The sequence below is a fragment of the Columba livia genome, chromosome 2 (genome assembly GCF_036013475.1).
Source record: "Columba livia isolate bColLiv1 breed racing homer chromosome 2, bColLiv1.pat.W.v2, whole genome shotgun sequence".
Lineage (NCBI taxonomy): Eukaryota > Metazoa > Chordata > Aves > Columbiformes > Columbidae > Columba > Columba livia.
Window position 1 is genome coordinate 61,387,156 of NC_088603.1, and position 12,396 is coordinate 61,399,551.

The 12,396-nt window shown below is 47.3% G+C and overlaps 1 long non-coding RNA gene across 1 annotated transcript; it reads right to left on the minus strand.

Moving 5' to 3' along the window:
• Positions 1-323: 323 nt before the first annotated feature.
• On the minus strand, positions 324-9,416 carry LOC110364474 (uncharacterized). The gene is made up of 3 exons (XR_002423266.2): positions 9,202-9,416; positions 6,799-6,911; positions 324-460 (listed from the first exon to the last, which is right to left on the minus strand). It is a non-coding gene; the product is annotated as an uncharacterized LOC110364474 (long non-coding RNA).
• Positions 9,417-12,396: the final 2,980 nt, after the last annotated feature.

Sequence of the window (12,396 nt, forward strand, 5' to 3'; positions counted from 1 at the left end):
TGTGGGCATCCCTGGCACACTGGCATCAATATTCAGAGGTGAGGAGGGTTTTGCTTGCCTGGAAGCAGCAAGTGGGCACGTCTGGATGCTAGCACAGCTTCCAGTGACAACCCATGATCAGGGTTGGCCAAGCCTTTGATGAAAACCACACGGAGCACTTTCTTCCACCAGCATTTTTGGACCTGGGAAATCTGGTCTGAAGTAACTTGGTGTGGTGAAACAGAAAATGAGGCAATTGAAATAGAAGTGTCCCATGGTCCAGGTTGGGTCTGGGGATCTTCTCTGCAGAGCTGGGAGCCACTGCTTTCCCCAGCAGACCTGTTAGAGCAGGCCAGACACATGGCAGCAGTACCCTGCCTTAGTATATAAAGAAAAATACCTTCAGCTGAGTTCCCACACAGGCAGAAGAGACATTGTTGAGACTGGGTCTGGGCCAAGGTAACAGGTCGCTCTTTTCCACCTGAAAAAATGAAATAAATTGCAGTTGGATAAGAGCCAAGAGAGCAAGCAAAGCCTCTAGCTTTTCAGTCAGCAGGTGATTTTGCATGTGACAGAGACTTAATTTCCATTTGGTTCAGCTCAGAGTCAGAGGAGACACCTGAAGGTCTGGAACAAACTGGAAGTCACTGGCATTTCTGCCTCTTCAGTGCCAGTGACATTTCCCCTGAGCCCTCCCCATCCCTGGCAGCGCTTAGCGCTTGGGCTGATCCTGGATACAGTCTGGGCAGAAAAGGTAGACAGTGCTTTATGCACAGCTAATTCATCAACATCTTGCCACCTGCAAGTAGTCCAGGTCTGAAGGTCTGCCTGCACACCTGCTCCTCAGTGCCTGACCCATAACTCATCAAATTTCTTGGCATGTATAAAAAAAAAAATCCAGGGTGCATGAAATCTCTTGGGGTTCCAATGGGCTCAAACTCTTGTTTGACAAAGTGATGGTCACCTGAGGAAAAAGCATGCAACCTCCTGACTCTCCTTTGGACAAAGCCAAATGCTGGCAAGGCTGTGGTAGGAAGGAAGGTGCTCGGTGTGTGGGCAACAACAAATTATGCTGGAGAGCAAAGACCTTTTCAGCCTCCTTGATATATTCATAAGGATATCTCTGGTTTTAAGACAACAACGAGAGCCACTCAAAGCACTTGGCTTGAACCAGCAGAGAGTTAATATCCCTGACAGAAATGCCTCAATGAAAACTCAGCATGCTGTCCCTTCACAGCATGCAACAAATCATCTCAGCAAGCTGAAAACCAAGTCATGTGCCCATCCTCTGCTGCTCAGCAGGAGCCAGAGCACAGCTGACACCACAGGTGGGCTGCTGCTGGTTGAAAATTTGGGCACAGCTGCCCTGTCCAGATACAATTGGCACAGTGGTGCCTGGGAACAAGGTGCTCTGCAGGGGCCCAAAGCTGAGGTGGATGCTCCTGCCTGCAGTGGCTGCTGCTTCAGGATGCCAGGAAAGTATCAAGAATAGTGTGGCCAGCAGGTCTAGGGAAGTGATTGCCCTGTTGTACGCGGAGCTGTAAGGCCCCACCTCAAATACTAGGTTCAGTATTGGGCCCCTCGCTACAGGAAAGACATTGAGGTGCTGGAGGGAGTTCAGAGGAGGGTGATGAAGCTGGAGAACAAGTCTGATGAGGAACAGCTGAGGGAACTGGGGCTGTTTAGCCTGGAGAAAAGGAGGCTGAGGGGAGATCTTATCACTGTTTACAACTACCTGAGAGAAGGCTGTAGCATGGAGGGTGTTGGTCTCTTCTCACAAGTAGCAAGTAATAGGACAAGAGGAAATGGCCTCAAGTTGCACCAGGGGAGGTTTAGAATAGATATGAGTAAAAATTTATTCACAGAAAGGGTTGTCAGGCTTTGGAACAGGCTACCCAGGGAAGTGGTTGAGTTACCACCCCTGAAGGTATTTAAAAGGCATGTACATGAGGTTCTTAGGGACATAGTTAAGTGCCAGAGTTAGATTATGGTTGGACTCAATGATCTTGAGTGTTTCTTCCAACCAAAATGATTCTACAGTTCTATGAAATGCAGCAGGGATGTCAGGCACCAGCCCCTAGATCCTGAATTATGTCAGTGGATTTGTAACATCTGGCACTGCAGCTGCCTTTCCACAGGGATTAGGCGCAAGTGCCACTCAGACACTGTGACATAAAATCCCCAAGAAGCAACTCGTGGATGCTCGTCTGAACATCTGTGCTCTCCCTGCAGCCAAGGGGTTGTGGGGCTGCTCCAGGGGCCTGGAGAGGAGAGAGTCATGCCTCCCACATGACTCTCCTGGCCATGGCCTTGGCCTCCCCAAAGGGCATTGCCCTCCCTGGGGTAGCTGCTGGGTCAGTCACCCAGGAGGCCCTGCAGCAGCATGGGTGTAATCTCAGCAGCAAATGCAAGCAAACCTCCCGCAGGAAAGCAGGGGAAACTTGCCAGTAATGAGGCAATTATCTGAAATGGCTGAGAGCTACCCTAGGAGCTCAGGAAACCCAGCTCAGTCATGGGATGATGTCATGGCCGGCGGGGTCACCAGCTGCTGAGGCATATTCTTATTCACTGTGCAAAATCAGGCCCAGCTCTTTTATCCCATATATAAGCAAACGGTATCTCTACATAAACTCACATCAATGATAGAATGGTTTGGGTTGGCAGGGGCTTTAAAGATCATCTAGTTCCAACTCCCTTGCCATGGACAGGGACACCTTCCACTAGACCAGGTTGCTCAAAGCCTCCTCCAACCTGGCCTTGAACACTCCCAGGGATGGAGCATCCACAGGTTTTCTGGGCAACCTGTTCCAGTGCCTCACCACCCTCATGGAGAAGAATTTCTCTTCCCTGTATCTCCTCTAAATCTACGCTCATTCAGTTTTAAGCTATTACCCCTCATCCTATCACTACATGTTCTGGTGAAAAATCCTTCTCCAGCTTTTCCCCTTTAGGTACTGGAAGGCTTCTGTAAGGTCTCCCCAGAGCCTTCTATTCTCCAGACTGAACAACCCCAGCTCTCTCAGCCTGTCCTCATAGGAGAGATGTTCCAGCCCTCTAATCAACTTTGTGACCTCCTATTGACCCTCTCCAGCAAGTCCATGTCCCTCTTATAAAGACGTACAGAACAACTTGCTGTTTTGGAGACATCAGTCTCAATTAGCACTTCAAGCAGCATTAAAAATCTTTGTTTCTGAGTCACAAGATACCTTTATAAGGCAATTACATTTTCTGTGTGTTTTTTATTTCTTTTAAGTGCACATAGAGTCAGCAGGAACACTGTCAGGTGGTCTCATGAGTGCCGAGGAAGATCACACCTTCCCTCAAACTATGGACCATGCTCCTGGACTTAGGGAGGGATGCTGCTGGTCTCCATCACTGTCAGGGCACAGTGAGAGCTCAAGCTCAGCTCCTGTCCCACCACTCCCAGGCCTTTCCCACAGAGCTGCTCCCTGGCCAGTCCCTCCCCAGTATCACTGTCAGGGTTTAATCCTTCCCAGTTGCAGCACTTGGTGCTTGTCCTTGATGAATTGCATAAGGATCCTTCCAGTGGTTTTTGATACCCGGTGTGCCATCAACCTTTCTCCACTCACGGGGGCCTTCCCTGGTCTCCAGGCCCTTCCAAAAGTGACAGACAGCCATTTTGCAAAGACAGTAGCCAGTCTTCTCTGCATCCATGGGCACAGATGCAGCCTGGGTGCTCAGGCAGACGTGCATGGATCACGTTCTCTGCCATAAGCCCGGGCTTGATCCAGCTCCTCCAGACTCCCACCAAATGGAACCATCACATCCAGCCAGGACTATGAATTACAAATGCTGATGCAGGAAAAGCGCATGGAAGAGGAACTGAAATCATTGAGTAGGAAGGAGCAGGTGCTAAGCTCAGGCCTTTTCTGGCCATGGGAAGTTAAATTTCTAAGTAAATGGGGCTGTTTTTTTGCATGCTTTCTCCATGCAACTGCATTTCCGTAGCTTCATGTGGATGGGGATTGTTCTTGTAGATGGAAAGATCGAAAGACATGTAAACCCAATATTTAGAAAAAACAACATTAACAGTAAGAAGATTTTAAAAGAGTTTGAGGCTAATGAAAAAAACTGATCAAAGAGCAATACGAATCACATGACAGAATGATAACCTTGACAAGAGCAGATGAAGAATAGTAAGTAGAAGCCTATTACCAATGCCCATGATGAACCCCACTACTTATAATCACTTTGTGACTTAATAAACTGGTCTCCTCACCCATATCAAATGAAACTCCCCAGGCTTTCAAGCATCTACTATTGACCATCTGTCTTTATGGAGAGAAATTTTTTAGTATCTTTTAAACTGGTGTCATGTGTGCCTCTTGCACTATTTCCAGGAATTTCTGGGCTAGCATTTACTGTCTGCACAGCTACAGAGATGATCTTCTGTTTTACTAAAAACTTGTGATCTGACTTAATTTTCTGGCTGCTTCTTTCTCCATAATAGTCTCCCTTATTTTGTTAGTTTCTCTACATTTTAAACAATGTGTCCCTTACCTCTGGCCCTCAACATTATCCACCCATGATCCAAACAAGAAAACTTTGCAGAATGTATTTTTTACTGAATATTTTTATCCTTTTTTTTTAAGAGGTCAACCTCATGATGTAGATTTTGCACCATTCTATGCAGCAGCTTACCTACTTCACCATAAGCAGCTACTCACAGATTTGAAATCTGGAAGTACCAGACAAAATCGCACCACGGTCAGAAGGGGATTTTGTTGGGGGTTTTGGATTTTTGCTAGTTTGTTTAAAATCACTGCATTTCTGGACATCACCAGCTACCTCATGCCTAATACCGTGACCATTTTGCTTTTGCTAGCCAGAAGCATGGAAGAGCTGGACAGTAGAGACTGAGTATGTCTCATAAGAACAACAGATATAAGGTGAAGGCAGCACATAAAATAATTTAAGTAGCATTCTCTTTGATTAATTAGAAATAACACCATTAAACCACACTATCTGGACCCTGGGCCCTTCGCCTGTCATGTGCCAGGAGTGCTATAATTTTAGACTTCTTCAAGTAGCTCCCATTTAAAAATTAGCTTTAGCCTTCTCCCTTTTGGGATTAGTCCCAAACGTCCTTCCCCATCCCACCAGCCTGCAGCTGAGCAATGCAGTGGATGGACCATACAGAAACAAACAGTGAAGCAACTCCGTGGGTTTAGAGCAGCTTTTCTAGATGTTGAGGTTAAAAGATGCTCGAGTTATCAGCTGTGGACTAGCTATGAGTTCGTGGTCCCAAGGATGGCAGTAAAGCTGAAGACCTATACCTGGTGGAGCCAGTGTATCTCAGGTCTACTTGCTGTGATATCAATGGGGAGCCAGGACATTTCAAGGCAAAACTTGAAATTATATTTAAAGTGGTTTGCTTGTGACTCACTAAGGCCAACACGAGACTTCAGGAGGATGCTGAGATTTAGTGGTGGGAGCCAGAAAGAAGAACAGTAGCAGCAACATCCTGTAAAACAGAAACTTGATGCACCGTTAAAGGCAACATGAGCAACACCAAGTCACACTTTTAAAATTCATGCAGCACGAATATCCAGCTTGCAATCCAGTGCATCCCAAATGCATGGGACTACAGCTTTGCTTTGCCCCACCAGGACACCCCTCTCTGCAGCCCAGAGACTCTCTCAGCTGTGGCAGCTGAACAATCCATGCACCCGTCGGCTGGAGAAACCAAGTGGAGAGCCAAAGTGCAAGAGGAACAGCCATGAACATGAGGGCTGAACACTGCTCACCCAGTATGGGAATTACTCACTGGCTTTACCTCATTATCCCCTTGCTCACCAGAACAACAAAAACCTCAGTACAAGGAGCTCTTGTATGGTGGAAAAGGGAGATGAGGTAAACGGCAGGAGGGGATGGTGGAGAGGTGGAGGAGAAGGGCAAGACAGCATGGGAGGGGGCATGAGGCCATGGGGGGTCTGGGGTGGGGGCAGACCCATAGGGTCTTTTTCTGCAGTCACTGTAGGAGCAGAAGGAGAGACCAGGGCTGGGGAAGCAGGGTGTGGCCATGGGAAAGGCAGGCAGGAGACTGGGGAAACTAAGGCAGGAGGAAGAGGAGGAAGGTCCTGGAAGTGAGCTGTCACTAAGCTGCCATGCAGGGACGTGCTGGGAACAGGAAAGTGGAGATGTTTTCCTAAATTGCCCCTTTGAGAAACCATTAAAACACATATCCATGCACATCCCTGTATTCAGGAAAAGCTTTTTTCTGCACCTTTCCCAAACCTACTAAGGCCACCACATAGGGAAAGCATGTCTCAGTGCATGTTGAGGCACTTCTGCACACACTCACACATCACCAGCTCTCTTCAGGCTGTGCCCACTGAAAGACACTGGGGAACAAAACACCTTCCCTAAACAGGAACCACAGGTCTAAACTCAAGGTGCTTCCCTACTGTGATTCTAAGATTTTTATCTGAGGCATTGGCAAGGTGCTCCTGAGAAAGACAGAGGCTGCTAACAGAGCCTGAAGTTTCTCCTGCTCCCAGAGGAGGAAATTTAAACCCTTTGTGAACCCATCAGCTGAATTTCATAAGGCAGAGAATGTTGTCACCTGCTGCTTAAATATGGGTAGATATTAGTTTTCCTGGAGTTTGGGTCATTTCTGCATTTGAAACTGTTTTCTAACAGCTGGGTTTTTTGTGTTTATAACTCAGCTGTCAGCAACTCCTCTTCCATTGTACTGCTGATGAACACAGTGGACCACAAAACATCCCCTTCTCTGCAGTTTCTTCACTGTAAACAGGTTTGCACATCAGGTGGGCTAATACTGCAAGCAAACGTCACCTGCAAAGCCTTCAGAGGAGTCGGAATAGGTGCTCAGCTGCCACTTCTTCCCTGGTGGCTCTTAGTACAACACGCAAATCTTCGAGGATGGTGAGGGTCATGGTGGCCAAATCCTGGGTACCCAAAAGCAAAGTTGAGACAGGAGTGGCTTTTAAAATTATTTTTAAAGAGCTGTAAAAAGTGCATAACCTAAACACACTAGGAACAGGGGTTGAACTGCTGCCCTTATTTGCGACTCAAAGACTTAGGTTGGAGTATTGAGGATTAAAGCACACACACTTTGTACAGGATTAAACATCAAGGGCCATGTTTCTGCAAGAGAGTGGCTTGGCAGGCAGAGGGAAATGAAGCAAAACCAGCCAGGGTTGCTCTGCAGGCAGGGCTGATGAAGCTGCAACACTGAATTGCTTTTCCCCCACAACCATCTGGAAAAGAGTCTCAGCTGCAGATGCAGTCATGATACTGCAGAGGGGATGGCAAGGCAGAGCCGGGTCCAGGGCTGAGCAGCCAGACCAGCACTGTGCACATGGTGACAATGCCACATCCCTCCGTGGGGCCAGGGGAGAAACCTCGCTGGAGTTTGGTGCAATGTCCTGGGGGAACAGAGGTGCAAAGTGTCAGGAAGCACACTGATTCAGTCTGAATTCCCCTGGTTACCTTCTGTAGGGTCTCCAGACAGGATGAAATTACACTGCTATTTCTTTTCTTAGTTTTCTGAAAGTTAAATCAGCTCCACATGGGGTCTAAAACCACCAAAGCAGCAGCAGAGAGAAGCTCATGCCACACCAGGTGGCAGGACATTCAGCCACCAAAACTGGCCAAACCCATTTTGCCAATACTCACACCCCTGTCTCCATCCCCCACCAGAAACATAGTTTTGTTCCTGCAGGGAGACCTGAATTTCTGTTTTCCAGATAGTAAACTGAAAAAGATTACAATTTAGGTGTCTTTCCCAAGTTCCTAGAGGCCTTTGTTGGCCAAGTGAAAGCCCAAAGGCTTTCAGCACGATTCTAGAACTTGGCACATTCGAAGTAATTCCTTCCTCTTAGTGAGGAACCAGTGGTGCGCTGGTGTTCTCATACTGCTCCAGTTAATCTCTGCTAAAGCCCACAGATCTGAGCAGCCTTTGCTGGGAAGAAGAGGGCGATAAATTCTTTCTGAATTTAACAACCTCTCCTCAGGCATAAGTGAAGTTCAAATCAGCAAAGATTTCAAAACTTCACCATCACACTTGCCTTGTGAGAACTATATGGATGAACCAAGTCTGGGGAGAAGTGATTGAGCACCTCCCAAAGGAGAAGAAAAAATTATTCTCCATGTATCTAAATGAGAAGCTCTTGTGAGCAGGAAAGGGATTCCTCTTGCCTTTCAGTAATCTTGATAAACTACAAAAATCTGCCTTGGTCATTGTGACATGACTGCTTTTTCCATTTCCTTTCATTGCCTTCCATGAAGATGACTGCTAGCAGATTAAGGGTGGGGGGTGGGTCAGAGAAGCCAGGGGAATAATATTCTCTTAAAAAAACAAAACCACAAGTTTTATCTCCACTTACGCAGTCTAGCTGTCCAAGGGCAAGCTGAAAGATTATCACCTTAATTTCAAAATTGCTCTGGCTGCACAAAATAAGTATCTTGGCTGCCTTGGAGACCCCTCCGGATGACAGCACAGAAATGATATATTACAGAAAGAGAACCAGAGCTGCCTTCCAAGCGCTTTTTTTTTTTGTCAGTCAGCGGTTTCTTCTTTGATATTGCTTGAAATATCTGTTTCCTCAATCATCCGCTTTTTAAAAGCTCATTAGAAGAAAACAAGTTGTTTTGCATGGACACAGGTTGTCGCTCTTCATAAGCAACAACGCAATGGCGTGTGCACACCCAGAGTAAAGCAGACCACTTTGCCTTTTTCTGCACATGCAAATTTGTACGCAGACCTCTGTACTCACACAGACACATGAATTTGCATATATGCAGTCACAGAAGCACCAGCTTTTTTAGGACAGGTGCTACAGGGTTTGGAAATGTCCAGGCACTCTTCCAAAAGTGGCGCATTCAAATATTGTACATGTACAACCACTTGCACAAGTATGTGACGTCTTGAACTTACATGGAGGGACTTTTGCTCACAGAAGCAGATCTGCCGTGTAACTGTGAAAAGGCAGCGCACAGAAACCGTCTCTGCCTAGCAGACTCCAATCATGCCTTGCTTTTGCTTTGTTGCCTCTACCTAGATTATTCTCCTTTCCTCTCCTCACTTGAAGAGTCATGATTGTTCTGTTGCACACAGGCACAACCAACACAATCAAAATGTCAGCAGACACACTCAGTTGAGCTCAACACCAGTGTGGATGATCATAGGCAGCAACATTAACGCACGTGCTTGTTGAGAGAAAGACGTGTACTCACGTGCGTGTGGCGAGACGGATAGATTCAGCAGGCGCTTACGCACAAAGACATTCAGGGACACTGTCTCCACACGCACCGGGTCATGTCTGCAGGTATGCTAGACGTTGATAGTTGTGCCACCGCCTGCAACTCTACAAAACTACCAAACAGTTACAGGGGAGACCCTTGCTCTCTCACAAGCACACAAATGTTTGCCCTCAGCTCTATATCGGGGACAAGCTTGTGCAGAGATGCTCTGTTGTTCTTTCTCATTATGACATGTTCTGTTTCGTTTCTCTTGTAGATGGATTACTAAGCATCCTTTCAAAGGTGACTGTGAAACATTTGCCAGGCGAGAGAAGTACCATGGCACAGCATTCAGTTCTGCCTATGTCTTTCTCTGATTCTTTACTAGGACAGCTCCCTTGCTTGTGTCCACAGGAGAAATGCAGGACTGTGCATCTAGATACATGCGAAACCTTTCCAGCAAACAGCACAGCTGAAAGAGAGAAAGAAACTGCAGAGTATGTGTTCACAACCTTGTTTGTGACAAATGCTTGTAGCCAAACATGGTGCTTCAGTGCCATTAAACACTTCCCTCTACATTTGTGATTACGTACACTGGTGCAAGTGGTTGTACATGCATTAAGTCTTTGAATGCGGGACTTTCAGAAGTGTGTCTGTAAGCACCTCTGATAATAAGCCGCTGTCTGAACATGCACACTCGATTGTTTACCACCACACACGGAGACGCGTTTTTAACAGGTAGTTTTAGCATGGACACGGGTTGTTGCTGTTCATAAGTGACAACGTAATGGCGTGTGCACACACCGAGACAGTCACACAGACACACAGTCACAGGTGGTGGCACGACAATCAGTGTCTAGGATACCTGCAGACTTGACCCAGTGCTTGTGGAGACAGTGTCCCTGAAAGTCTGTGTGCCTTAGCGCCTGCTGAATCAATCCCTTTCTCCACCCGCATGTGAGTATGTCTTTCTCTCCACAAGCATGGGTGTTTATTTCATCTCCTATGTGCATCTGCACTGGCGGTGAGCTCAACTGAGTGTGTCTGTTGACACTTTGTGTGTGTTGGTTGTGCGTGTGTGCAACAGAACAATCATGACACCTCAAGTGAACAGAGAAAACTGGAATCATCTAGGCAGAGGAGACAAAGGCAAAACAAGGCAGGATTGAAATGTGTTTGATGTAGACGGTTTCCCTGCGCTGACTTTTCACAGTTATACCAGAAAAAATCTGAGAGGTAGATCTACCCGAGAAACACTTCCAAAGGTCATTTAGCAAAAGAACAGCAGAGCTTGTGTGATATGGCTGCACGTGTAGCCATTCGTGTATCAAACATCTGCATAGAAATTTGTCAGTCTGCCCAGACATTGAAGTGCTTGCATGTTCATACACGATGGTACTGGTGCAAAATTTTGAACGGGGTCCCGTGTTTGTACACACTTGTGAGATGGTCCAATAGGGTGTACAGGCTTGAGGCTATACGCGTTTGTTGACGTATAGCGTACTGCACACAGGCATACGTGGCTGCAGAGAATACACTTTTGGACTGTATCTGCAGATACATGCCTGTTCCTGGACGACCCTGTGCATGAAAGCATTTGCGCCTACAATCGTTTGTCTGTCCACATGCGTGTGCCTTGCAGCAGGCTCCATTCATGTTTAAAAGCTGGAGGGAGTGCACAGCTGTGCTGTTTCTTGTCAAGGCTCCGCGTGTTGCACAGTCCTGCATTTCTCATGCGGACAGATGCAAGGGAGCTCTGCTAGGAAAGGAACAAAGCCAGTCGCAGGCAGCACTGAATGCTGCTCCGTGGTCCCTTTCTCCTATGGCAAATGCTTCACTGTCGCCCGAGGAAAGACGCACAGCAATCGATCCACAAGAGAAACGAAACAGATCGTGCCATAAGGCGAAAGAACAGCACGGCATCTCTTCCAAGCTTATCCCTGATCTAGAGCTGAGGGCTAACACTTGTGTACTTGTGCGAGAGCGTGTGTGTTTCCTGTAAGTGTTGGAGAGTTTTGCTCAGGTCTAGTTTACTCAAGCTTGACAATCAAGGTCTAGGATACCTGCAGACCGGTCCCTGTTTGTGTGGAGACAGTGTGCCTGAAAGCCTGTGTTCTTTAGCGCCTGCTGTATCTATCCATCGCTCCATACGCGTGTGAGTCCATGTCTTTCCCTCCAAAATCATGTGGGTGGATGTCGTGGCACATGTGCATCTGTGCTGGTGTTGAGCTCAGCTGAGTGTGTCTCTTGACACTTGGTGTGCGTTGGCTGTGCCTGTGTGCAACACAGCGCAGTCATGACTGCGCAAGTGATCAGAGAAAAGGAAAATCATCTAGGTAGAAGCAACAAAGCAAAAGCGATTCAGGATTGACGTTTGCTCGACAGAGACAGATTCCTTGCGCTGACATTTCACAGTTACACGAGAAGAAAGCTGAGCAGTACATCGACCGGAGAGATGTTTTCTCAGAAGTGCTGTAGCGAATGAACAGCAGTGTGCGCGGCATTCAGGAGCGTGCCTGCAAAGTGCCAAAAGCAGCAGAGCCTGTGTTCAGAAGCTGGTGGCTATGTGGCTGCATTGAGGCGCGTTCCCGTGTCTGCGAGTGTACAGACGGCTGTTTCATGTTCACACAAAGGCAAATGGTCCGCTTTTTCTTCTGTGCATGCACACGCGATAACATTGTCTCTTCCGAACACCGGTACCTCTGTGCGTGCAGAACGACGTGGTAAAAGGCGTCTGCCTATGTTTTGGTCAACAATCGAGTGCGCGTGTTCAGACAGCGGCATCTATGCAGACGTCTCCTCAGACCCAGTTCTGAAAGCCCCGCACCCCCGGACTGAACGTATAAACAACCAATTGCATCGGTCTGCACAATCACGTATTCAGACGGACGTCTTTAATCTCACAGAAGCACGAACGTATTTGCGTTCAAGCAAATATCCGAAACGATGTGTGAACAGATGGGCTGCTGGTATTTGCTCTGTTCGGCATGCTGCGTTGTGGCTCTCTTGATGTTCGCAGGCTTATCGGCTTTCTTTGCACGACTGCTAGGTATAGGGAGAGAAAGAGATAGCATGGGAAAGCTTGCCTTTTGCCTACTTCAGCGCTGGAACCTAGTTGCTACGCCTTCCGTTTGTCCATGTGCGCACACATGATTCCTCATCCTAAACCACGCAGAAACCTTGCCACAA